The sequence below is a fragment of the Pseudopodoces humilis genome, chromosome 25 (assembly GCF_049639895.1).
Source record: "Pseudopodoces humilis isolate 2021_Gansu_Grassland_sample_001 chromosome 25, ASM4963989v1, whole genome shotgun sequence".
Lineage (NCBI taxonomy): Eukaryota > Metazoa > Chordata > Aves > Passeriformes > Paridae > Pseudopodoces > Pseudopodoces humilis.
Genome location: NC_142224.1, coordinates 1,216,386 through 1,241,367, shown reverse-complemented (window position 1 = coordinate 1,241,367; position 24,982 = coordinate 1,216,386). Strand labels below are relative to the sequence as shown.

General features: G+C 49.0%; 1 protein-coding gene across 2 annotated transcripts in view; it reads right to left on the bottom strand.

The window, feature by feature from the left end:
* The window catches only part of KIRREL3 (kirre like nephrin family adhesion molecule 3), a 350,972-nt gene that overhangs the window by 258,960 nt on the left and 67,030 nt on the right, over positions 1 to 24,982 (bottom strand). The gene's annotated exons all lie outside the window — the stretch shown is intronic.

Sequence of the window (24,982 nt, the reverse complement as noted above, 5' to 3'; positions counted from 1 at the left end):
CCATTAATAAAAACTAAAATGACTATAAGCTGAAATAAACGAAAAGAGGAGAGATTCAAATATTGGGAAGGAATTCTTCCCTGTCAGGTTGGGGAGGCCCTGGCACAGGGTGCCCAGAGCAGCTGTGGCTGCCCCAGGATCCCTGGAAGTGTCCCAGGCCAGGCTGGACAAGGTTTGGAGCAGCCTGGGACAGTGGAAGGTGTCCCTGTCATGACAGGGGGTGGCACTGGGTGGGCTTTAGGGACCCTTCCCACCCAGTCCATTCTGGGATTCCATGATTCCCACCAGCCTAACACCACATGTAAAATTCTTCTGCAATTCTACAGCTCCAACAGGTCCCAACAAAGTCAGAATTTGGAGTCTGCCCACTCCATCATAAAATTCTCACTTCAAAGCGCCGCCTATGCAGGAATTCCAGGCAAGGCCAGGAGAAAAAAGGACAAAATGGGGATTGAGGCTATATAAAAACAGCTCTGATCCTCCTGTGAAACCTCCCTACACACAGGGATGCAGCAATTGGAAGATTGTGATCAGATAACACCATCTCTGACTAAATTAAACATTGCCAGGTTAAGTCCACTAAAGCCATCCCTGCTTCATCCCAGGATCTCCAGCCCACACAAGAGGCAGAGCTCCTCTCATCAGGAGCTGTTTAATACCAGCATTTCTCCTTAGGTCTTATTTTGCTTCCCATTGCTCTGAGACAGGTTTTTTCCTGGATCACCACAACCAGCTCAGCTCCTTCGGTGAGTTCTGTCCCCCCAGTGAGGCCATGACCTGCTGGCAATCCAAATATGCTGTGACTATGTAATTAAACCTCTGTAATTAAATTCTCTTATAAAGCAAGTGCAGCAGAGCCACCTCCTCCTCCTCCTCGCTGCATGACCCAGCAGGACCATGGAAATAAGGCTGGGCCTGCTCTGGTTTTCCTGGCAGCCTTGAGGCTGTGAGGATGACATGACACAGGGGACAGTGCCACCACAAGCTGCTCCCTGGGGGGATTTCCCCAGCAGTTTCTACCTGCCCTATCCACCTGCACACTCAAGGCTGTTCCCAATGCCAGAAAGAGTTTTTTCCCCAAGGTGGAAGGGCATTTCCAAGATTAAAAGAGGGCATTTTCATGATCCACCAAAAGCACCTGTCCCTGTCCTGAAGTGCTCAGGCTCTGGAGATACTCATTAGTGATTTTTGCAGCAGGCAAACCCAGGGAAAATGTATTTTCCCCATTAAACTCAGTCTTGGAAACAATGGAAAATGTTGGCTCTGATTTCAGCTAGGAAAAAGCAAAAGCACCAACCAGCCCTGCTGTCCCCATCCCTCCTCGTCCATCCCTGCAGAGCAAACAGACAAAGCCTGTGAGGCCGGGAGGACATCTGACCCTGGGAATTCCAGCCCAAACAGTTGCAGCCTGGCACAGACACAGGCAAGGGAAAGCAGAGTCTCGTGGGAGGTGTCACAGAGCCTTAATTACAGGTTGTGGGTAACACAGCCTTACACAGCAGGATCTGCCCCAAATTCACGTCTTTGAGAGATCTCCTACAGCCTTCACAGACACAAACCCTATATTCCATATATACAGCTGCAAACATCTCATCCCTGACCGGAATTGCTCCTGTTAGGAACAATTTCTAACAGTGCTGAGAGCAGCCATGCTGCCAAGTCAGTGCCTGTTGCCCAGCTGCCAAATCTGGAGCCCAAAAATCCCTGCTGCACCTCAGTCCTTGTGCTGCCGTCCCATGGTACAGGGGCTGGAGATCTGGAGGAATCCCAGCCTGCTTTCCCCAGCCTAGGACATTGCGTGGTTGCTAATTTGTGCAATTATTAACTGGAAGCAAGTAGAAAATGGGATATTTGGGGGCTGTTTGGGCCATTTGTTGCTCTGCCCTAAGGAAGGCAACAAGCGGCCATATCACCCTGAGGGGTGCAGGGATTAATTAGGATCAAGTGGCTGCACTGTTGACTCCAAGGAGGTCCATCACAGGAAGAGCAGATCCCACACTGCCAGAGGATGGTGTGGAACAGGGATATCTGCTCCCTCCATCACCCCCCAGGCACTGCTGAGACAACGCCCTGCTAGAAAGTCTAACCCCATCCCAAGGAAACAAAGAGGAACTTCGAAATTTGACACAAACCCAAACTGAGTCTCTGGAGAGAGGACTGAGGGGAAAAGAAAAAAAAAATTCCAGCAAAGGGCTTTGGCATTACTACGGTTCACAATCCAAGAAAAGGGGGCTTTGCCATGGCCCTGCTCTAAAGCTGTGCCTCTTGCATTAAAGGAAGCATAATTCAGAGTCGCCAAATCCCAGGCAACAAGCCCAGGCAATTGTGTTTGTGTCTCTACTCAGGGTAAGAAATTAGTTATCTGCCTAAAACAAGCAGGCAGTTTCCAATGCTGTATTTGTGCAATTTGCATGCCTCAATAATGTTTTATGTATTACGCTACTTATAAGCTAAAATGTACATGCACGCTCCTGCAAATTTAGGTAAATTATGAATAAATTAAATCTTATCTAAATAAACAAGTGTCTTTTTGAACAGAAATGCGAGCTGTCATGAATATTTAAGTGGACAAGGATAAATCCTCTTCATACAGTGTTACTTCAAAGAGGATTTTAGAGCTTCCTGATTTTTAGTTAGGGGAAAGTAAAGAAAAGAAAAGAGGAGGGGAAGGAAACCTCAGGCCCAGCTATTCTCCAGAGAAATCACTATTGAAGAATCTGGCCCTGTGGGGAGAGGCAGCAAAAGCTCTTTTTTTGGAAGCCTGTGAGGGGTTTTTGTTGTTATTTTCAAGCAAAGGAAGACTTGGAGGTCGGGTTTGCAGGGAGGAAACTTGAGCAGAGCCAAGGCGTGGAGCCCATGGAAATCCAGCGCTGGGAAAGGAGAAAAGGGAGACTTAGAGGACACAGTCAGCATCGTGCGCTGCTGACGTATCTCCGCATCCAGCTCATTCTGGGGCTGGAAAAGGGGATCCTGAAGTTTTCACTCTGCTGCAGCACCTTATGAGAACTTTGGGCAGGCGGTGCAACCTCCGGGTTCACTGTTCTCAACTGCACAGGGGAGATAAACATGCAAATAAGACAGCAAAGATGAGGCAGGAGATCCTGAGTCTTATCTGCCTGCCGGAGCCGATCCCTCCTAATTGCAGCTCCAGCGCTCCTCGCCCGGGCCTCACCCGCGGCTCCAGGGGGCAACGTGAGTCTTAATTAACTGAGTCTGTGAAGAGCTCCGAGATCCTCAGATAAAAGGTGTTATGGAAGGGCAGAGTGTTATCAGCTGGAAATAAACCCTGGATAATCTTCTCTCATCCAGAACTAGATGTCTCTTAATAATAACCCTGCGGCGCCGCAGTGGTCCCGATTAAAGCCCATCTGGTGCTCCAGCAGGAGCCATGCGGGAATTGGGAGGGCTGGGGGTGCTGGCAGCAACTTCCCTCTGGAAACATCCACTAGGACATCCGTATGCCCTCACTGCCTGTAACCTGGAAGTGCTCGGTCCTGCTGATAATCCATGAATTCCCCACAGGCGCAAAAGACACGGAAGGGCACGCAGAGAGGTTCAGCTGGGAGGAGAACCACCAGTGGCACAGGGAAGCTGGAGAATGTTGTTTTACACATTCTCAGGGAGAAATGCTCCAGGTTTTTACCTGGTGAATTGGAGAAAGTGTAGACATTTTTATTCAGAGGAGGAAAAAGAAGAAAAGGAGGAATAAAGGACCTGGTTATGTGGATTCTGCTGTAGGACATGGAGGTTTTCCTGTATTCAGGTTGGGTCTAAAGCAATGATTGCCCTCAGGCCGTGGGAAATACTCTGCGGGATTTCAGCCCTGCTCCTGCCTAAAACATGGCACTGCCTCTCCACAGGATGAGGAGCAGGGAGCTCCTCGTGGAGCCAAGGATGGCACAACCAACCCAGATGCTGATGCCAAGGGCCAGAACAAGGGCTCCTTCCCCCAGTGCCAAGGTTGGGACAAGTCAGTTGGTCAGTGGTGCTTCCCCACCAGCTCCACTGACCCTGAGGGAGTTTGGCCCTGATCTGCTGCTCCATCTCAGTGGAGACCTTTCCCTTCACACCTCGGGGCCTGGTAGCCAGATTCCTCTCCCTGATGGCAAATCCACCTCCCCATGAGCAGGGACCCTCCTGGCATGAGAGCCTTGGGCACTTATTTGTCCATGACATTCCCTCCTGCCAGTCACCAGGACAGCTTAAGGAACAAGTCAGTAGGGCAAACCAAAAATGCCCCTAATGAAGCTCTTCAGAGCCCACCGGGTTGGATTTGTTAAGTGAGCAGTAATGTTATAATTTCAAGGCATAATTCATAATGGCTGTGTTTGTTATTAGGAGATAATGGCAGTGTCACTGGAACATGCAAAGCCACTAAGGCCATTTCAGGCAGAGAAGCAGCAGCAGGAGCCACTTAATGAACTGCAAAGATGTTGCTGGGAGCACACCCCGGCTCTGAGAGGGGCCTCCTGCAGCCAACCATCACATCAAATCACTGTGGACACATCAGTCATCCTTCCAAAACCACAGCTCCAAACCCTGCTGTCCTTTCCTGGCACTCCCTCACCCCCTCTACATTTCCCCCATTGGGTCACTCAGCCCAGGCCTGGATCTTGCTGTGAGAGGGACCAGAGGCTGATGCAGTCTGGGGAAATCAACCTCGTGTGACCAAAGTGTCCCCAGCTGGCAGTGGAGGGGCACAAGGAAACACTTCCCAAAGGAATTGCTGCCCTCCCTCCCCATACAGATGGTCCTATGCAGATTTTCTCATCTTTCAGGTTTTGAATGGAGGAAAAGAGGAGAGGAAAGAAAATATCTTTAAGGTGTCTGTTGGTTTGTCAGATCTTAACCTTTAAATGGCAATTTTTTTGAGTCATACAAGAGTAAAAAGACTTATGAAATCAGTGCAATTTTTTTTTTTTTTTTTTTATCAGTGCGTTCTGCATTTTTCCAAGTCAGACAGATCAGTTTTGGTCTGAGACAAAAATCTTGGATAACAAAAGCAGAGGTTGCTGCCTCATCCCAGCATTCCAGGGAAGTTGTTGAGTTTTGCCCTTCTTGGAGGATCTGCAAGACTCATTTACAAAGGCACTTGGTGGCCTCCCACCTGCGCTGTTGCAATTCCACGCTAATGAGTCAGTCCCAGCGCTCCTGCAGCCCCTGGGGAAACAATCTCATCCTTGTTCCAGCTCAGCTCTTTATGAAAGCATAATTACAGTTCTAGCTGAGGATTTTAGCCCAGGATACTCATCTTCAGTGCCATTTGCTGTTGCTCCCAGGAGAAGATCCCAGCACGTGCCTGGTAACAGCAGCTCAGAGCCAGCACTGCAAATCCCTGCCCTTGGCGGCCAAGGGGCTCCCGAGCCACCCTTGGAGAGACTCCCAGCAGTGGGATTTGAGCTTGGCCAGGCAGCACAGGGCCATCCTCCAGGGAAAACAAACTGTTGTGGTGAGAGGAGATACAACAACACCTCTGACCTTCCCTGAAAACTCCTGATCAGCCAGGCAAGGCTTCACATTCCCATTAACTCCCTGCAACCTCACGGAGGAGGGACCAGGACTGGCAGTGTTGGGTTTGCTCAGCCCCTGCTCCCTTCGGAGAGGTTGAGGGCTCCCACATCCACCTCTCCATGCAGTCCAGGTAATTCCATCCCTAAGCCCCAGGGAAGAGCAGTGTGCCAGTAAAAATGCTGACACAGCTGTAGTAAGAGACCAGCACGTGCCATGTTCGCTCTGGAAAGGTGTTCCATAGCTCCTCTTACCCACTTTTGTCCCCTGTGACACTTAATCCATCAAGCTAAGTTGGAAACAAGCTTGGGGGGGGACAGACAAAAAAAACCCCAACCCAGACCCTCTAAGATGTGTCCCATTTAGCATCCTCACAGCTTCCAACAACAACAAATTTACAGCAGAGAGAGGGCAGGCAAGGGAAGATGAATGAAATTGCCTAAGAGAGGGAAATGAGCAAACCCAAAAAAGAAATGCCTTTATTTAAAAATATATAGTTGAGAAGTCTAATCACAGAGCATTCAGCTGTGAGGTCTATCCATTATCAAGAGACTGACAACACACACCAGTAGCCAGTCGGGGAACGTTACTTAATAAATCAAAGCTGACAAGTGCTCCCAAACTGATATAAAAATGCTCTTTAATGTCTGTGACCTGCATAAGTTTTATTCATTTTACTTTCTAAAATAATAGATGAATAGCAATCGAAAACAATCTATTCTGCTCAAGTAGGCATCATACATCTTTATTTTTCAAGTGGTTATGGGAAAGAAAGAGAAGTCCCTGGGTGTGGAGGCACAGGGCAGGGCTGTGTGTGCCACAGGCACCTCTGAGGTAAATTACCCTTCCAGCTGGTTCTCTGTCCCCCTGCCTTGTTTCTCCCTTCCTGAGCAGTCAGCAGCCAACTGATGTGAATGTTTTTGACACATTGGAGGGGCTGAAGGATGCTCAGCTCCACAGATTCCACAGCTGGGCTGAGACAGGCCCCACATGCCAAGAGAACTCCTGATGCTTGCCCGTGCCCTCCTCTCTGCACAAAGCTCCTTGGAAATATCCAAGCTCAGCATTCCAAGTCCTCATCCATCCTGCAGCTCCCCTGCAGCCCCTGATTCCACAGTGTTCCTGTGAACCTGTCTCCCTGAGCTTTTATATCCTACATTCCAGTGTGAACAAGGCTTTTAGGAAGCCAGGAGCATCCACGAGAGCCCCGGTGACCATCACGCCTCCAAAAGGCAGAAGCTGTCAAGGGAAGATGCCGTGAGAGCCAGAAATGTTGCTTCCAAAAATTAGCTATGGCTGCTTTGGAATCAGCCCAGACTCCCTGATAATTCAGACCATCAGCTTCTCTGCAGGGTGATTGTTTAAAAAACAAAATAAAACAAAAGGAAGCAGTTTCTCCACTGCCCTCAGTTTCCATCAAATGATGATCTTTCAGGAAAAGGAAGATTGAAATTGCTGTGTGTGTGTGTCGTCTCCCTTACCCCACCTCTCAGCTTTCAGGAGAAATAAGGTTTGATCTTTTCAAATGGAAATTAAGCAATTTGCAAAATATGTATTTTGGCATTTCGGCAACTTGGCTTTCAAAACAAACTGGGGGTTTATTGATTCTGTGAACCACCACCAGAGTTATCTGCAGACCATAATTTCCAGCTTTAATGAGAAGAGCAGCTTTTCATTTGGAATAATAAGTGCCCTGCTCTTGTGTTTTGGCCCATGCCCTCCTCTCCCATCAGTGCCTGGCAGCCAGGGACCTGGTGGAGCTCAGGCAGGGACGGATGCTCCCGACATCCCGATCCAAAAACCCAGCGTGAGGCAGAAGGGAACCTTCCCTCGATTTTAATCAGCCTTAATTCACACTGTGGCTACAAAGTGGTTGGGAGGACTGGTCAGGCATAAATCACAATCCTTCCCTGCAAGTTTAATCAACTTCCAACTGAACCAAGCACCTTTCTGGTGATGAAAAGGACCATAAAACCATGGAGAGCGCTATCCTGCGTGTTATTGCTTCCATGGCCTTAGGTCTGGGAGCAGCAGTGCCATAACCCTGACGGGAGCATCTTCCATCATCTCAGCACCGATAAATATTCATCACTCCCTTCTCTTACACAGGGAAGGGGATTTGCAAGCAGCTTTCCATCCTCTGGGTGCCCCAGCAGGTGTGTCCCAAAGAGGGAACAGCCAGCCCTTTCCCAGGCATTGCTCCAGGAAGCACAGCTTTAGTGGGAAGTTGTCCTGCTTTGGGAGAACAGACTGGCAGGAGACATCGCCAGGGAAAATGTTCTCTACCTATAAAACGAGAAGAGTGATTCTGCTTTTATGTGCCAGGAACAACAAGGATAAGCTTCTTAGCACCTGTGGAATGCCCAGTGCTCCATTAAAACAATGTCCCAGCAGACAGAGGGGTCAGACTGGATGCAGGAGAGCAGGGAATGTACTGAGCTTAAAATAACATCCAAAAGAAGCAGTTTGTGGTTCAGCAGGGAGACTGGGGTCTGGCTCAGTATTTGGGATGTTACATCCTGCCCTTCCACAAATCCTGCTGTGATCAAACATGTGAGCAGGCATGGAAACAGCAAAAAGAACAAAAAAAAGGAGACAAAACTCAAAAAAATGGGAATTATGCATGGCAGACCTCTGAGATGTGCCAACAGGGCTCCAGCAATCGGCTGCCCCCTGCTGATCCACAGCCCAGGAAATGAGGCTGCGTGAGACAGGTGAGAGCCAGAGCTTCACTGCACATGGTAACAGGAGATGTTTTACCTCCTGATTTACCTACCCCAATTACTGAGCTGTGGCAGCTTTGCTCCTGCTCTGCCTTTCCCCCAGGGAGGCTCCTGCTCCATTCCCTGCCCAGGTGAGACGAGAAGGTTCCAGCAAAGCCAGAGCAATCTGGCACAGGCTGGGGAAGAGATTTGGCCACTCCAGATGGAGTCTGAGCAGGCTGAGAGGATGAGTGTGCAGGGGATGAGCACCAGACACAAGAAAAGCCATGAACAGAGTGCCCAGAGCAGCTGGGGCTGCCCCTGGATCCCTGGAAGTGCCCAAGGCCAGGCTGGACAGGGCTTGGAGCAACCTGGGCTCGTGGAAGATGTCCCTGCCCATGGCAGGGATTGGATTAAGAGTTTTAATGCATTTTCCAACCCAAACCATTCTAGGATTCTGTGATTCTGTGAAATCCCATTTCCAGTGAGCCCCAAAAGCTGTGAGCATCCTGGGAATTGCTTGGTTTGGGGACATTCCCTGTGGAGCTGCAGTGCTCAGCCTGGTTCCTGGCTACCAAACCGGGCAGGACATAGGAAATGGATGGAATAAAGAGTTTCAGAGAAACAGAAAATATTTGTGAATGTCACCAATGCCAAACTGCTAATGGAGTTTGCTTTGTTTTTTAAAAGCCAAACGTTTTACCGTCAGCACTTCTGAAATAAAGTAATTTGACATTTTGGAAATAAATTCCTTTTGATAGAGCATTTTAAATTCAAATTACTCTAAAAACAGAACACTAAAGCAAACATGAGGGTTAAATAGTCCCAAACCCCACAGATGAACATTTTGCATAGTTTTACTACAATCTGCTTTAGATTTTCCTTTGTGAAAAAAAAGAGAGCAAGAACTCCAGCGCTCCTAGCATGGTTTGACCTGAGTTATTAGTTTTTTCCTCCAAAGCTTTTGGCTCAGGCACAGCACTGATCCAAGCTCTATTTAGAGAGACTGACACAGGCAAACCTCCCGTGGTCAGTGCATCCCCTTTGCCCAGGCATAAAAGAACCTATTTTCAGCCTGGCCCCATTAACAGGGGCACGGCCCCCCCGCTCCACCTCCCACCCCAGACTTCTTCAATAGGAACATGAATATCAATAAAGCATTAATGAGCAATTTTCCCAGCTTCACTGGCTCTTACTGGAAATAAACCCTGACATCTCTTATGTCATTGACTACCTCTCATCTCCCGGCTCGCCTGCCCTGACAGATCCCCAATAGAGCCTCGCCTTCCTTCGCCTCTCAGAATAGCAGCTTTGCTCCACGGGCCTGGGGCCGTCTGGGGGCTTCAGCTCCCGCTTGGGCCGGTCTCAGACCATCTGAACCCATGCCCAGGAATAGTCAAAGGCCTTGCCTTTTTTCTGAAGTAACTGCTAAAGGGTTGGTGATGCTGCCCTGGCACCAGCCAGCTGGAAGGGAGGCAGACAAGGGAGATGCAGCTACCAGGTGTACATTAGGCACTGGCACAGGCTGTACAGAGCAGCTGTGGCTGCCCCATCCCTGGAATTATCCAAGACCAGGTTGGACAGGGCTTGCAGCAACCTGGGCTAGTGGAAGGGCACCCTTTCACCAGCCTCCCAAATGGGCATCTCCACCTGCCACAACCAAATGCCCCTTCCAGTGAGATGGTCCCTAATCCTTGATGAAGCCAGCACTGCTTAAGCCAGGACTTGGAGGAAAATGGATGAGTTGTGTGATGCCTCCAGGTCCTCTCATGCCATTCTTCTAATTCTGCATTTCTCCAGTACCAGGAGGAGCTGTGCCCCCAATAAAAACAGCTCATGTGTGTCTGAGCTGGCTCAAACCCCTCCAGGGTTCTCTCTCCTCACAGAGGAAAGGATTTTCCAGATGCTAAAGCTAAATGTCCCCACTGGAATTAAAATATGGGATTATAACCAGTCCCCACTGTGCTCAGTCATGATTCCCCTCTTCTTTGCAGCAGTTTTTGGCATGGCCAAGGCTGTTGGTGCTGTTCTCCCACTCTCTCTGCTCAGCTGCTTCCAGACCACCAGAAAGGCACAAGGGAAGGAGTTAGAGGCATGGGAACTGCATCGCCTTGCCAAATAAAAAAACCCAACATAAGAAACCCCAAACACCCCAATCAACCCGAAACAAATGAAGGAAATTTCCAAAACACCAGAGGAAAAATGGAATTTGCTTTGAAACCTCTCTAAAACCTCAGCAACAGGGAGAATGTGGGGTGAAAACATGGTAGTGTATGATGTGTGGCTGACCCAAGTACTGGCTGGGGAGGCCCAGGAGTATTTTGTGAGGATAGGATTATTATTTTATCTTATTTCAGGGAAATAAGATATTAAAAAAAACCCCTAAGATGGAAATAAAAGCAAAGGGGGAATCTTTTCACCCCTTTAGAGCAGAAAGTTTTCCTGCCCTGTCATTACAGGAAACCTCTGCCATAAATTGCCCCCAACACAGATTTCCCTGCATGAAGAAGGGATTATTTCTGCCTTTTCCCCTTCCACACATCATTCACAACATTCTGCAGTGATTTACCAACATCAGCTGCACTCCCTGGCACCAGAGCAAGAGAAGCAGCTACAGAAGTGTTTGTTCTCCTTATTTCCACAACCTGCCCCGCACTGCCCTGCCCCATGGGGGCACAGGGAGCAGCTCCCCTGGCTCAGCCCTCGGGCTGAGGATCCCTCCTTGGAGGTTGTTGGAGAGCTCTGGCCACCCTCCTTAAACCTGAGCTCTGCTGCAGTGCTCTCAGAGCCCCCTGAGCCATGGAATGTGTCTGAATTAATGCACTGGGACCTGCTGCCCTCAGCAAGGCACAACACTTCCACTGAAGGCAGGGAGAACATCAATCAATGTAAGAATAATAAAAAAACAGCCCTGTACGGCTCTAAGTTGTACATTCAGTGGGACTGGGTGAGTGAACACTAAACCCACACTCAGGCACATCCCAGTGCTGCTCTTGGGGTGAAGATCAGGGAAGTTGGAGTTGCACCAATTGTTTGCTTAAATGCTGCTCTTTATCTTCATGTTAACAGCCACACAGTGAGATAAAACAAAATGAGGGGAAAAGCTGCTATTTCCAAGGCTGACCCAAACAACAGCAAGTTGGGGGCACTTCTGACTCCCTACAAGTCCCTGAAAGCTGTGGCCAGGTGGGGAATCAGGTTCTTCTTCCAGGTAACAGCAACAGGACAAGGGAAACAGCCTCAAGTTGCACCAGGGGAGGTTCTGGTTGGATATTAGGGAAAATTTCTGCCCTGAAAGAGTGGTCAGGCATTGGAAGGAGTTGTGGTGAAGTTCCCATCCCTGGAGGTGCTCCAAAACAAGCAGACGTGGCACTGCACTACATGGCTTAGTGGGTGGGGGGATATCCCATCCAAGGGTGGACTTGATGATCTTCGAGGTCTTTTCCAGCCTTAATGATTCTGTGATCAGACATCTCCACTTTTCCAGAGCCCAGTGAAAGAGAAGAGATATTCCTGGGGTTCTGTGTCCCAGGCCACCACAGGAAATGCTTGGGTTGCTCAACTGCTTTGGAAATTTGCCTCAATTTCTAAACAAGAAGCTAAGCCAGCACAAAATAAAGATTTATATATATTTATATAAAATCATGGAATCCCAGAATGGTTTGGTTGGAAAGGACCTTAGAGATCGTTCAATTCCAATTTCCTACCATGGGCAGGGACACCCTCCACTATCCCAGGCTGCCCCAAGCCCTGTCCAGCCTGGCCTTGGACACTTCCAGGGATAGGAAATGTATATTAATATGCAGCCAGGGATGCAGAACCATCCTGTTGCCCAGCCAAGGCTTCCTCCAGTGCCTCTCCACACTGGTTGGATCCTCATAGGATCCCCCCCAGTCACTCTTGGGGCTAGCCTGGCCCCACAGGAGAACCAAACCATATCTTCTCACAGAAAGAAATCCATAAAAGTCAAATTTTCTCCAAGCAAAAAAAAAAGAGGAAAAAACAGTCAGTTTTGACACAACTTTCCTTTAAACGACTTCTTTCCCTTTTACAAAGGAAGAGTGCTTTAAAAATGTCAAAACATTGGATTTATTTATTTATTTATTTGGAGCAAAATGACATTTCACTTGGAAATGTCAGTTAATTTTTAGCTTTGAAAGTTTTACAAGATGAAGCAGTCAAACTGATTTTTCTGACAATACCAAGACAATTTCAATGAACTTGACTGGAACATGTTTTGGGAGGAAAGTGCAGGGCTTGAAGAGGTGGTAAAAAAAAAAAAAAAAAAAAAAAAAGAAAAAAAAATAATCAGTGCTCTTCCAAAACCTTTAGAACAACAATAGGGAATGAAAAATATCATTTGAATCCTCAGAAAGCAGTGAAGAAAATTGCCAGCTCAAGTGCTTTGTGCCTTGTCGGTATTTACAAGTTTTACTTGAAGCAATTAAACTTCCTGAGTGGATTTTGGTGATTGCTCAGAATAGAAAGTCTAATGCTGCTCCTCCAGCTCTCCTCGCCTCCTTAATCCGAGGAGAGGCGGGAGAGCAGTCACTGGAGAAGGAGGTGCATGGAATAAACGCTCTGGCTCACCGCGTCTCCAGCCCCGGCTCTCCCGGAGCTGCCGGCACCCAGCGGGGATGGGGAACGTTCCTTCCCCTTGGTGCCACTTCAGCTGAGACCTCCCATCCATGGAGCTCATCGAGGGAGAAGCTGGTGCAATTATTGGGTGTGGGAACAGTTGTTGATCCATTCGTTTCTCACTGTTCAGTAGAAGGAAAAATGACCAGGGATGCCCAAAGAGCTGCTGCTGCCAACCCTGAGGCTTGGAGCCAGCATGGATTCGTGGAAGAGTTTGTAAAGGAAGGATGGAGAGGACCTCTTCATGACATTGGTCCAGCTCTTTGCAGACCTTAGGTTGGACATCAGGAAGAATTTCTTCATGGAAAGGGTTGTCAGGCACTGGAAGGGGCTGCCCAGGGTGGAGTCACCATCCCCAAAAGTGTCCAGTTAGGGTTACGGGCTGGGTGACAAGGTGGTGGTTGGTCACGTGCTGGACTTGATGATCTTGGAGGTCTTTTCACATCTCAACAAATATTTGATAGAACAGCAGAACCATGGAATGATTTGGGTTGGAAGGGGCCTTAAAGATCATCTTGTTCCACCCCCACTGCCAGGGCCAAGTGAAGCTCTCCCACATCCACATGCTGATTTACTGGAAAACAGAATTCAGGATGAGCACGTGGCTTCCCTTTGCAGCAGAACCATTCACCAAGAGTTTGGAGCAGTGTTCAACCCCTCCACCAGGAAATCCTGAACTGATAAAGATTTACCACAAACCTCTTTTTTGGGCGTTAACCCCCAGAGCCCAGGAGGGGCAGAGGCTGTGCCTGTGGCCATGGGAACGAGCAACTCCATGGGCAGCTCCTGATGCCCAATCCTTGGGACACCAAAGACAACTCCAGCCAACAGGACAGATACCTCCTCTACTCTGCTCTCTGAAAGAGTCCAGAGAAAACCATGGAGATGTCCCAAGGGCTGGAGCCCTCTGCACTGGAGCCAGGCTGGGAGAGCTGGGGTTGCTGAGACTGAAGAAGAGAAGGCTCCAGGGAGAGCTCAGATCCCCTTCCAATGCCTAAAGGGGCTGACAAGAAAGATGGAGACTTTTTACAGGGGGATGCAGACCATCCTCACAAAGGGCCTCGAATGACAGGACAAGGACAGAGTTAGATGGGATATTGGGAAGGAATTGCTCCCTGTGAGGGTGGGCAGGCCCTGGCACAGGGTGCCCAGAGCAGCTGGGGCTGCCCCTGGATCCCTGGAAGTGTCCAAAGCCAGGTTGGACAGGGCTTGGAGCAGCCTGGGACAGTGGAAGGTGTCCCAGCCCATGGCAGGGGATGGGACTGGATGATCTTTAAGGTCCTTTCCAATCCAAACCATTCTGGAATTCTCTGACTTCTGTAAGCAAAATCACTCTGCAAACAGGGTTTGTGCTGCACCGAAGAACTTCCCTTGCATGCTCTGAACTCCCATCGGTTTCCAGCACTGAACAGTTTTGTTGCTGGACCCACTGAAGACTTTTTTGCCAGTCCAGGTCCTTCAGAGCATTTGGGATGTCCTGTAGGGGATCATACTGTGGGCACTGGCACAGGAATGGGCAGTGCTGTAAACTTTGACCCTGAATAAAAGCCAGGCAAAAAGCTCCAGCACTCTGCACCTCCAGCTGCTCTCCTGCATTCCAGCTGCAATCCCAACACCTCCAAAGCCACGGAAATGCTGCACGCGGTAATCGCCCGCTGGAAATTTAAAGCCAGCAAGCTTTGTCAATGAATAAGTGTTCCAAAACAGTAAATTAATAAATTCCCTCGAATCCATAATAGATACATCTTTGTTCAGCCACAAAGCTTTGATATAAATTGTAGCTTTTTAGGACTGCACTGTCAGAAGCGTAATATATCACCCGAGAGTGGATCCGAGTTCAAAAGTACATATAATAATATAATTAAGATGGCTTGACAAGAATGTATTTTAAAAGTATAAAATACCTGCAGGTATAATGGCTTCATAAAGTCTGTCAGATTTACTTCTGCTGTGAAGAAATTTAAAATGTTTTACTCTAATGCAATGCAAATTACGCCAAGGATATTCATATAACAGACTCCTGAAGAAAAAATAAGGTGGAGAGAGGGAAGAATCAGGAGTCAGGAGCAGAGCAAACAAGGTACTGAGCTTTCCAGACAACTGGGCTGCTCAATGGAACAGCCAGGAGCCAGCAGAGCTGAGTTTGAGGCATCCCTTTGCCACCAGGGGGGCGGAGGTGAAGTGATGAGTTTCCTTCCAGGTTGTTCTTATCCCAGATTCCTCACCTCACACTGCAGCACTGATGTGCTTCATGGAACTATTTGCAAGTGGAAAGTGATTTTCTTCTTTTTTCCTTTCCCTTCCCTTGCTGCACTGAAAATTTAAAATAACAGAGATGTTCAAGGGGGGAGGGGGTAGAAACCAAATCCAACCTTGCCGAAGTTCCTGTACTTTCTTCACTGGGCATTTCCTCCCCAGGGGCAGGTTGGGACTCAGCCTTGGAACCTTCATGGCACCTCACACCCCCTGCCCCACTGCCAGCCCCTGCCCCAAGCCCCTTGCAAGCACAGCGAACATTTGCCTGTTTCCAGGAAGAAAAGCCATTAAGAAATCAATAGCAGAATGTTAATAAAATACTTTCCACTTCTCAATTTCCTTGGCTCCAATGGCTGTGTTTGGATTTAACTCTGACAGCTCTGCTGAGACACACAAATCCCTCTGACAGCACAGGCGGGGAGAGACTTTTCCCCTCCCTTGCTTCACATGTGGATATTTTTTAGACAATATGAATTAATCTCCTTTCTAACAGGAAGACACTGCCTTCAAAGGCCACTGTGTGCAGCAGGTGAGACTTGGCTTCTCTCCTCCTCCACCAGCTTGGTTTTGTGCCTCAGTTTGCCCATCCAAACCACTTGAAGACCCTTAGCAGGATCTATTCAAACCAGGACTTTTGGGGTCATCCTTCCCATGCAACAAAACTCCTTTGCCAGGGCTTTCATTCATTTTCCCATCTCAAAGGGAAAGAAATCATCTTTTTAAGCTTTAACATAGCGCCTGAGGGCATCTGGGATTTTTTTTTCCTCTTCTGTTCCCTGCTGAAAACAGCTTTAATATTCAGTAACCAGCTCCATAAGGTGGGTTCCAGGAACACAAGACATGAAATATTAAGAAGTTTGCAAGGAACAGCAACACCTACAAGGGTGGAACAGCCCCACTTTTAACAATATTTGGGACAAAGCTGAGCCTAAATATTTTTTTAAAGCTGGGAAGAAAGAGAGGGAGTGTGAAAATGAACCAGCATAAAAAGCCAACAGTTCTGGCACTGGAGCAGCTGTCTGCCTCATCCTGTTGTATCTCTATCCCACTTCCCCTTGCTCTCCCCCCCAAAAAAAGCAGAGTCAAAAAATCAAAGAGCAAAGCAGTGACAGCCAGGGAGGGACCGGGCTCGTCCCTGCGACAGGTGGCAAAGTGCTGGGCTGCAATTGCTGCTGTTAAGTCACAAGAAAACAAAGATGTCAAGAGTCTACGGGGAGAGCTGGGAGAACGCAAATCAAGATCCATTTCCCGGTGTCTGTGCCAGGTGGAAAAGGGAAGTGTGAGCTGATTAAATCTGCACTGGCGTCAGATGGGGAGAGGGCTCCTTCCATCTGTCTGCTCGCCAGCTCCGAGCGAGCTCAGCAGCCACAGGTGAGCAGAGCCCAGCCCTGTCCGTGTGAAAACTGCTCCTGGCTGGGCAATGCAGGGACAGAACAGTGCTACTCCACTCACCTGCTGATCCCTGCATCCCTCCATCCCCACCCAGAAAGTTCTTTCACATCCAGAAATGCTGGGTCCTTCCCTGAGTGCAGCCAGAGTTCCCATTTCTGTCTGCAGACCAGGAACAGGGATGCTCCCCACACTGCAGGGTAAGTTCAGTACAGGGCTGTTGGTCACTGAAATGATAAAATTCTGGATTGGTTTGGGTTGGAAGGACATTAAAGGACACTCATCCCAGTCCCACCCACTGGCATGGGCAGGACACCTTCCAGGTTGTTCCAAGCCCCATCCAGCCTGGCCTTGGACACTTCCAGGGATCCAGGGGCAGCCCCAGCTGCTCTGGGCACCCTGTGCCAGGCACTGCCCACCCTGACAGGGAACAATTCCTTCCCAATATCCCATCCAGCCCTGCCCTCTGGCAGTGGGAAGCCATTCCCTGTGTCCTGTCCCTCCAGGCCCTTGCAAGGAGTCTCTCTCCATCTTTCTTGTCAGCTCCTTCAGGCACTGGAAGGATGATGAAGGGGCTTGGAGAGGTCTGTGCTCCTAAAAACTGATGGGTTTTGTCTTTTATGGCCTCACTCCACACCTGCTCTGTCATTTTCCCACAGCAAAGATCTCACATCTTGGACAATGCCCTGGCCTTTCTATATAAGAAATTATTTATTGCATCCTTCCTCTGGGAAATCCTTCTTCTGGGACTGCAGGACCACCAGTCCCTCCAGGCTTGTGGCATCCAGCACATCACCAGCCCCGCTGAATTTATCCTCTGCCTTCACCAGACAGACCTGCAAACTCAGGAGTTTCTCCAAAAGAATTCCCAGGTTTTTGGGAGTGATCCAGCTCCACCTCTGCAATGCACACATCACACTTCACTTCATCCTTTTGTTGGTTTTCTCAGTTTTGCAGCCACCTGAGGTAGTTTATTTTTAATCAAACAACCACAACACTCCGGAAGCCAATGCTCCATCAACAGACTAAAAAGTCTCTTTGCATCATGGCTCTTTTCTGCTGCACACTCCGTCTGACAACACTTCCTACGAGGGCTAATGCTAAAAAAAAAATAATAAAATGCTTTCCTCTATTTCAGCTTTTATTGGCAATCCATTCTCATTAAGCCAAACACATTTGTCTTCATAACGTGTACTTCACAATTACAATATCAAAGGGTTTGTATCTACATAATAAAAATGATCTATAGAATAATACAAGGGGAAAACATCGTAACATAATGTTGTTATTAATGAATCCAATGGGACGTGGGAAGGAGATATTCCCGTGGGGCAGCTCCACCCTGCACTGTGAGCTGCTGTGGAGAGTGCTGGGGTCTGGGATCAGCACTGGGAGGGGAATGAGGGCAGGTGGCAGTGGAACAAAAGGACAGAGGGAAGGCAGCTCCGAGGGCTGTGCCAGCAGGGTGATGGCTCAAACACCTTTGGGGTGAGAGCCCAGCCCCAGCCCCAGCCCCCTCTGCCCGTCCTGCTGGGGCACAGACAGCCAGAGTCACAGATCACAGAATGTCCTGAGCTGGAGGGACCCACTGGGACCACCCAGTGCATCTCCTGGCCCTGCACAGACACCCCCAAACCCCACCCTGGCCATCCCTGGAGCTCTGTCCAGAGGCTCCTGGAGCTCTGGCAGCCTCTGGGCCGTGCCCATTCCCTGGGGAGCCTGGGCAGTGCCAGCACCTCTGGGGGAAGAACCTTTCCCTAAATCCAGCCTGAGCCTGGCCTGGCCCAGCTCCTGTCCCTGTCCCAGAGCAGAGATGGGAGCTGCCCCTCGGGAGGAGCCGCAGCCCCGCTGAGCTCTGCCCACATCTCCTGTGCTCCAGCTGAACGAACCAAGTGCCCTCAGCTGCTCCTCGTGTGGCCCCTCCAGGCCCTTCCCCATCCCCATGTCCCTCCTTTGGATGCTTTTTAACAGCTTTTGATCTTTCTTATACTGTGCCCCCAGCACTGGAGGTGAGGCTGCCCCAGCCCAGAGCAGAGCAGGACAATCCCTCCCTGGCCCAGGCAGGGCTGATGTCACCAGGACTCGGTGGCCTTTGGGCTGCCAGGGCACTGGTGACTCGTGTCCAACCTGCCCTCACCAGAACTGCCAGGGCTCTTTCTCCTTCCTGGAAAAGCTCCCTTGGTGCTGTGCAGGGCTCTGGGTGGGTCAGCCTGCTGCTGGGAACATTTTTGGGGTGTGAGGCTGGAACAGGAGCAGGGCTGGCAGAGCCCTGTGCCCAGGCGGGTGCTGATCCCCAGCAGGGCCCTGCACAAGGATCAGCTCTCCCGGAGGCAACTCAGACGCTGGAAAAAGCTTTTCAACACTCAACCTCTTTAATTCCTTTGTGTCTCCCAGACAGGATTCAGCAGAGCACCAGTGGGTTGATTAAGCTACATTGTACGAGATTACAAAGAACAAGGATAAATAGAAGGGGGAGGTTCCTGCAGTCAGCAAAGACATTTTGGTCCAGAAAAGTGGAGGAGGAGGAAATAACCCTGAGCAAGAAGGCAGGAAGGCAGAGCTCATCTGCAGCAAAAAGGGAGAGACTTCAGAGACTCAGAGCAAGTGGGAGGACATTCCAGAGGCACCTAGCGAGCAAAAACCATGATAAATAAAAATAATAATAGAAATGTTATTATTTAAAATAACATAATAATTACTATTATGTTATCTAAAATAACATAATAATATAATTATTTCATAATAGCAGCAGTATAAAAATGGGGAGGAGGGGAAGAGGAAGGTGGAACATGAGGTTTAATTCAAAATTTGTGTTATTTGCCAAGTCCATTTCCAAGTGCCCAAGGTGGGAGCACAAAACCACTCCCCTGCCTGACCCCAGCTCAATATTCCCAGAGCCAAACACACAAAAAAGGGAGCTGAGCCTCTGAGCCAAACTTTGTCATTTGCAATGACAAACAATATGCTCCCATTTGTGTTCCACCAAAGTGAGAAGGCAGATTTTGTATAAAAGGGCACATTATTGACTATCATTGGCAGCTGCTGGCCAGCTCCAGGAGTTTAACCAAGATACATGGCTGGCTGCAGCTACACAGAGGGCCTGGCATGTTTTTTTCTGATGCAGCAAAAATAGTGATGCTCACAAATGCAAAATACCCACCCAATACTATCAACATTTCAGAAACAGTCCTGAACTGGAAAAAAGCCCTGGGAGATTAGGCAGGCAAGGCAGTGACAGCAAATCTTCTCAATAACTTTGACATGCTGTTTGTCGTCCTGTTTTTTCTCCCTTTCCTTCTTCAAACAGACCAACACAAACAGCATTTGAAAACAGCCATTTCAAACCAGGAGCTGGAATTCTGGACATCAATGATGTCAAACTGCTGCAATCAAGTGCTTACAAATAAGTTCTCGCCTCCTGACAAGAGAAAACTGATTTTTGCCTACAAGGTGCTTGTTGAGGGAAGCGCTGAGCTCTCTCCTCGCCAGCTCTCACACAGGGGCAGAGCGTGGGATATCAGGAAATATCCTTCAGAGATCAGGGAAAGGCTCTTCCCCCAGAGGTGCTGGCACTGCCCAGGCTCCCCAGGGAATGGGCACGGCCCCGAGGCTGCCAGAGCTCCAGGAGCCTCTGGACAGAGCTCCAGGGATGGCCAGGGTGGGGTTTGGGGGTGTCTGTGCAGGGCCAGGGGCTGGGCTGGATGGTCCCAGTGGTCCCTCCAGCTCAGGAGGATATCCTGTGATTTCATGGGAGTGAAGTGCATTGCCCATCACCAACAGTCCAGGCAAGGGAGAAACTCAGGATCAGAACTCTGCTTGGGAACACAGCTCTGGAGCTGCCTGCTTTTCACCATATTCATTTTACTGAAAAGGGAAATTTATATAAATAGCCCTCCCTCCCAAATTCTGTTTGTAATCTCTGTGAATAACTATTGCTTTAGGAGGGTAGAATTGCTGACTCCTTTATTTCTGAAAAATGTATTAGAAAACCTTCTCTTTATAAGAAAAAATGAGAAAAACAAAATCAATAGAGTATGAAGGAGCATGAAAAATGCATTTTAGAGTCTCTCTTTTCTTTTTTTTTCTTGGTCCAACATTGCTTTCCTGTAAACCTTCTGCAGAAACACACATTTAAATGTAAATGTTCTGAAAGTAAATGGGTAAGGATGGAAAAGATGAAGAGGAATCGCGAGCCTCTCGCAGCAGCTCCTTGGGATAAGTAATGCAATAAACAGTGACAGGCCAGGATGGCACATGGGACTTCCCTGGCTCTTCCTACGTCAGAGTGGATGTGTTCCTGCTAGAAGAAAACAGCCAGGCTCTGCTGCTGCCCAAATCCCAGAATCCCAGAATCAGACACCGGCTTGGGTTGGAAGGGACCTTAAAGCCCATCCAGTCCCACCCCTGCCATGGCAGGGACACCTTCCACTGTCCCAGGAGGCTCCCAGCCCTGTCCAGCCTGGCCTTGGGCACTGCCAGGGATCCAGGGGCAGCCCCAGCTGCTCTGGGCACCCTGTGCCAGGGCCTGCCCACCCTGACAGGGAACAATTCCTGCCCAATATCCCATCCAGCCCTGCCCTCTGGCACTGGGAGCCATTCCCTGTGTCCTGTCCCTCCATCCCTTGTCGCCAGTCCCTCTCCAGCTCTCCTGGAGCCCCTTTAGGCCCTGGCAGGGGCTCTGAGCTCTCCCTGGAGCCTTCTCCTCTCCAGTTGAGCACCCCCAGCTCTCCCAGCCTGGCTCCAGAGCAGAGGGGCTCCAGCCCTGGAGTATCTCTGTGGCCTCCAGCGACTCCAGGTCCTTCCTGTACAGGGAGCCCAGAGCTGGAGGCAGCTCTGCAGGTATGGTCTCACCTGAGAGATTGAAATCCCTCAGCTCCTCCTGGCTGCCAAGCTGAGAGTTTGGGGACCACACTTTGAAGATTTTGGGCAAAGCAGAAACTCACAGCTCATTGGGATGGAAAAGAATAAAATCCAGGGAGCCATCCCTCACAATAGGCAAGAAAGTGGGAGGTCAAACACAACAAGAAAAAGACCCCCCTGTGCTATAATTCAGAGATTTCCATACATTTCCCTGAGTTGGAAAGGGACCTACATGGATCATTGGGTCCAACATTTGGCCCTGCACAGGAGAATCCCAAAAATCCCACCCTATGCCTGAGAGCATTCCAAACACTTCTGGCTGACCTTCACTTGCCCAGAAAGTTTTTGTCCTTCAACAGAGCAGGTCAGAGCCTGGCATCTCTTCTGACCCCCAGGACCATCCCCAGCCCTGGCAACACAGGATCTCTGAGCATCTCCCAGGGTCCCTCCTCCAGCCCTTCCAGCCCTCATTAGCAGGAAGAAGAGGGAATTAACCCCCACAGCTGCTGGGGAGGTATAATACCAGATCTAATTTCATAGACACTCTATATAGGCCACAAGCCTATAATCAAAATAATACAGATGTGAGATACAGATGTTCCCAGCACAAGCCTGGGCGCATCCTGTTAGAGCAGTGACTCAGTCTGGTGCTAAAGCTGAGCTAATACCAAGCTCCTGAGAGGATTAATAGACATTAACGGGGCATTATCCAACCATTAAACACACTTGGGACTGTGCTGGCCGGCCCTAATGCTCCCCATGGCTCAGACATTCCCAGCAAGGTCAGGGATTCTGAGGGATGCTGAGCTCCCTGGCTGGCACACAGCAGCCAACGAGCTGCTCCTGAGCAGCAGTCCACACTCCATCCATGCCAGCATCTCCTGGAGAAAGGATATCTCCCAAAGGGCAGGGATTTGGGGGATCCCAACCTTGGGAGTGCTGCCTTGTTTCTGTAAAGGCAGACACCTCTGCTAGAGCCAGCAGCCGGCCCGGGGAGGAAAGGGAATTGTTTTTTTGGATAAGCCAATATGCTCAGGTGGTGGCAGCTCTAAGGTTGGCACAATTCCTGTCCCACCTGGCAGCAACAGGCTCAGACTGAGAGGATGAGAGGAAATGGCCTCAGGTCATGCCAGGGGAGCTTTAGATTAGAAAAATTTTATAATAGGAAAATTTTCTTAGTGGAAAGGATTGCCAGGCATTGTAACAGGGATGTGGTGGAGCCACCATCCCATGGAATTGTTCAGCAAACACCTGGATGTGGCACTTGGGGATGAGGGTTTGTGCTGAACGTGGTGGGGCTCCATTGATGGTTGGCCTTGATGATCTTAAAGGTCTTTTCCAATCTTAATGATTCTGTTTGCCTGACCACCTTGGATGAAAAGAATCAGACATTATTTCCCTGACATCTCCTGAAGAAAGTGGAGAAAATGTGTCCCTGCCAAAGAAGGGGGAATATTTTCCTTTGGAAACAGAAGCCCTGATAAAGGCAGAGGACAGAAGATGGGAAGCAGTGACTGTTAAGGCCATTCCTCACTCCTTTCCCTCATTGCTGCAGTAAGGGAGAAGAGGCTTCCCAAAGGATTTGTTCATAAGGCTCCTGGATTTGAACAATCCGAAGACTTATTCCCCACTCCAGAAGCGGCACTGGACCAATTTTCCACTGCACAAGCCTCCACATCTCTTCAGTAACCACAGACCTCAAAAAAACCTGGTAAAGTGAGGAGTGAACCACCCACACCAAACATTCCACACTTCACCTGCTGGTAGGAAATAAAATATCAGGGTTCAGTCCCATCAGAACTGGGGGCACAACATGAAACTTGTAATTCCAGAGCCCAACCAAGCACTGCTTTAGCAGAAGGGATAAAATCCCATCAGCCAGCAGTGGAAACAGGCTCGTATTATCCTGGTTTCCCAGGCAGGAGGGATGTGCCTCAGCCAGCACAGAGCACCTTAAAGAAAAGAATTTGAAACACTCCATGGCCAGCAATTGTCGCATTGACCACTTCACCTGGTTTATCATCATACACTGCTTTTCCTTTCTACCTTTATTCAGGTCTTTCAGCACCTATCTTGCAAGATTTATTGACTCTACATCAATGAGGTTTTCTCTTCCTTACCCGGCTCTAAAGGAAGGGGGAAAAAAAAAGCCCCTCTTGAAATTATTTGTATTCTTCCATATAATACCTCTTTCAGAGACCCATCAGAAAAGTCCTTTACAAGCGAGGAAATAGCCAATATTTTAGAATCTGCAGCGCGGCGCTTCAGCTAAGCTCACTTTATTGTAAAATTAGATGTCATTGTGAGAAGTACCCATATAAATACAAGTGCAAAGGGCCCTTGTGCTAATGCAGGAGCCAGGGTAACAATGTGCTATTTCTACCTGTCTGCAAAAAACTTCCCTTGATAGCTTTGCCCATATAATACACAGCATATTTACATGCAGCATTAAATAAATATTATGCAAAGAGTACCGTGCTCTAATATCCAAGTGTATTTATGAAAAGCTAAATTATATTGCTGAGTTTATTTTAGCCCTAGAGAGCCCCGTGGGGAAAAGATATTGTGCATCTTAAAAGGTAAATGTAAGCTCTTCAAGAGAAAGGAGCCTTTACTGGAAGCAGCACATTGTACCTGGGTAAATCTTGGAGCAATTACACAGCAAAGTTTTCTTTGATGAGGCAGAGATGTGATGACATGTAATTACTTTTTCAATGCTGCACCGTGTGTTTATCAAAATGTTAATGCAAGCATAATAACAGGCTGTATGTTTGTGCCGAGAATGTCAGAGCCTCCAGATGTCAATCACATCTGAAAATAAAATTGCAAATAAGTAGGAAGGCTTGATGGCACAAGTGACAGCCCGGTCCTCGGGCGGCTGACAGGCACCAGCTCCCTCTCCCTCGGCGCTTTGTCACTGTAATGCACCTAATGGAACAGAGATTCCTTCTATTAACCCAAATGGAACAGGCTGGCTCCAAAGTGAACTAAGCCATGCATGGCCATGGGCAGAGGGAGGCTGCTAATGAGCACTTCTGTAGGCAAAGTTTGATGGGTTTCTCATTTCCACCGTCCCTCTCATTCCGTGCAGGCCGGCACAGACATTACTGGGCTCCTGCGGCAGAAAAACAACCGGGAGCAGCTGCATTCCCAGGTGAGGATGGAGGATTGGAGCCTGGCAGAGGAGCCAGCAGCACCCCAAGGGCCAGCAGCACCCCAAGGGCCAGCAGCACCCCAAGGGCCAGCAGCACCCCAAGGGCCAGCACCTGCCACAGCATCACAGGGCACTGCAGGCACCAGCTCCATGGCACTGATGCATTTCATGGTTACAGAAAAAGGAGAGGCCAGACAAAATTCAAGGAATAAAAAGCAGTTCTGTTTATTGAAGGCCCTTCTGATACATTTAGGACAGACAAAGCCCCCCAGGGGCTGCACCCAAAATGGACCACGGGTCATGAGTTTTCACACTTTTACAAGTTTGGTCCATTTGCACATTGGGGGTTCATCTCCCAATTCCATCTTATTCCAATTTCCCAATTCCAGGGTAATGAAGTAATTTACCCCCAGTTTGCTCCCTCCAACTCACTTTTGTTTCCATTTCTCAGAGCCTGAGGCAGTGAGGTGTCCCT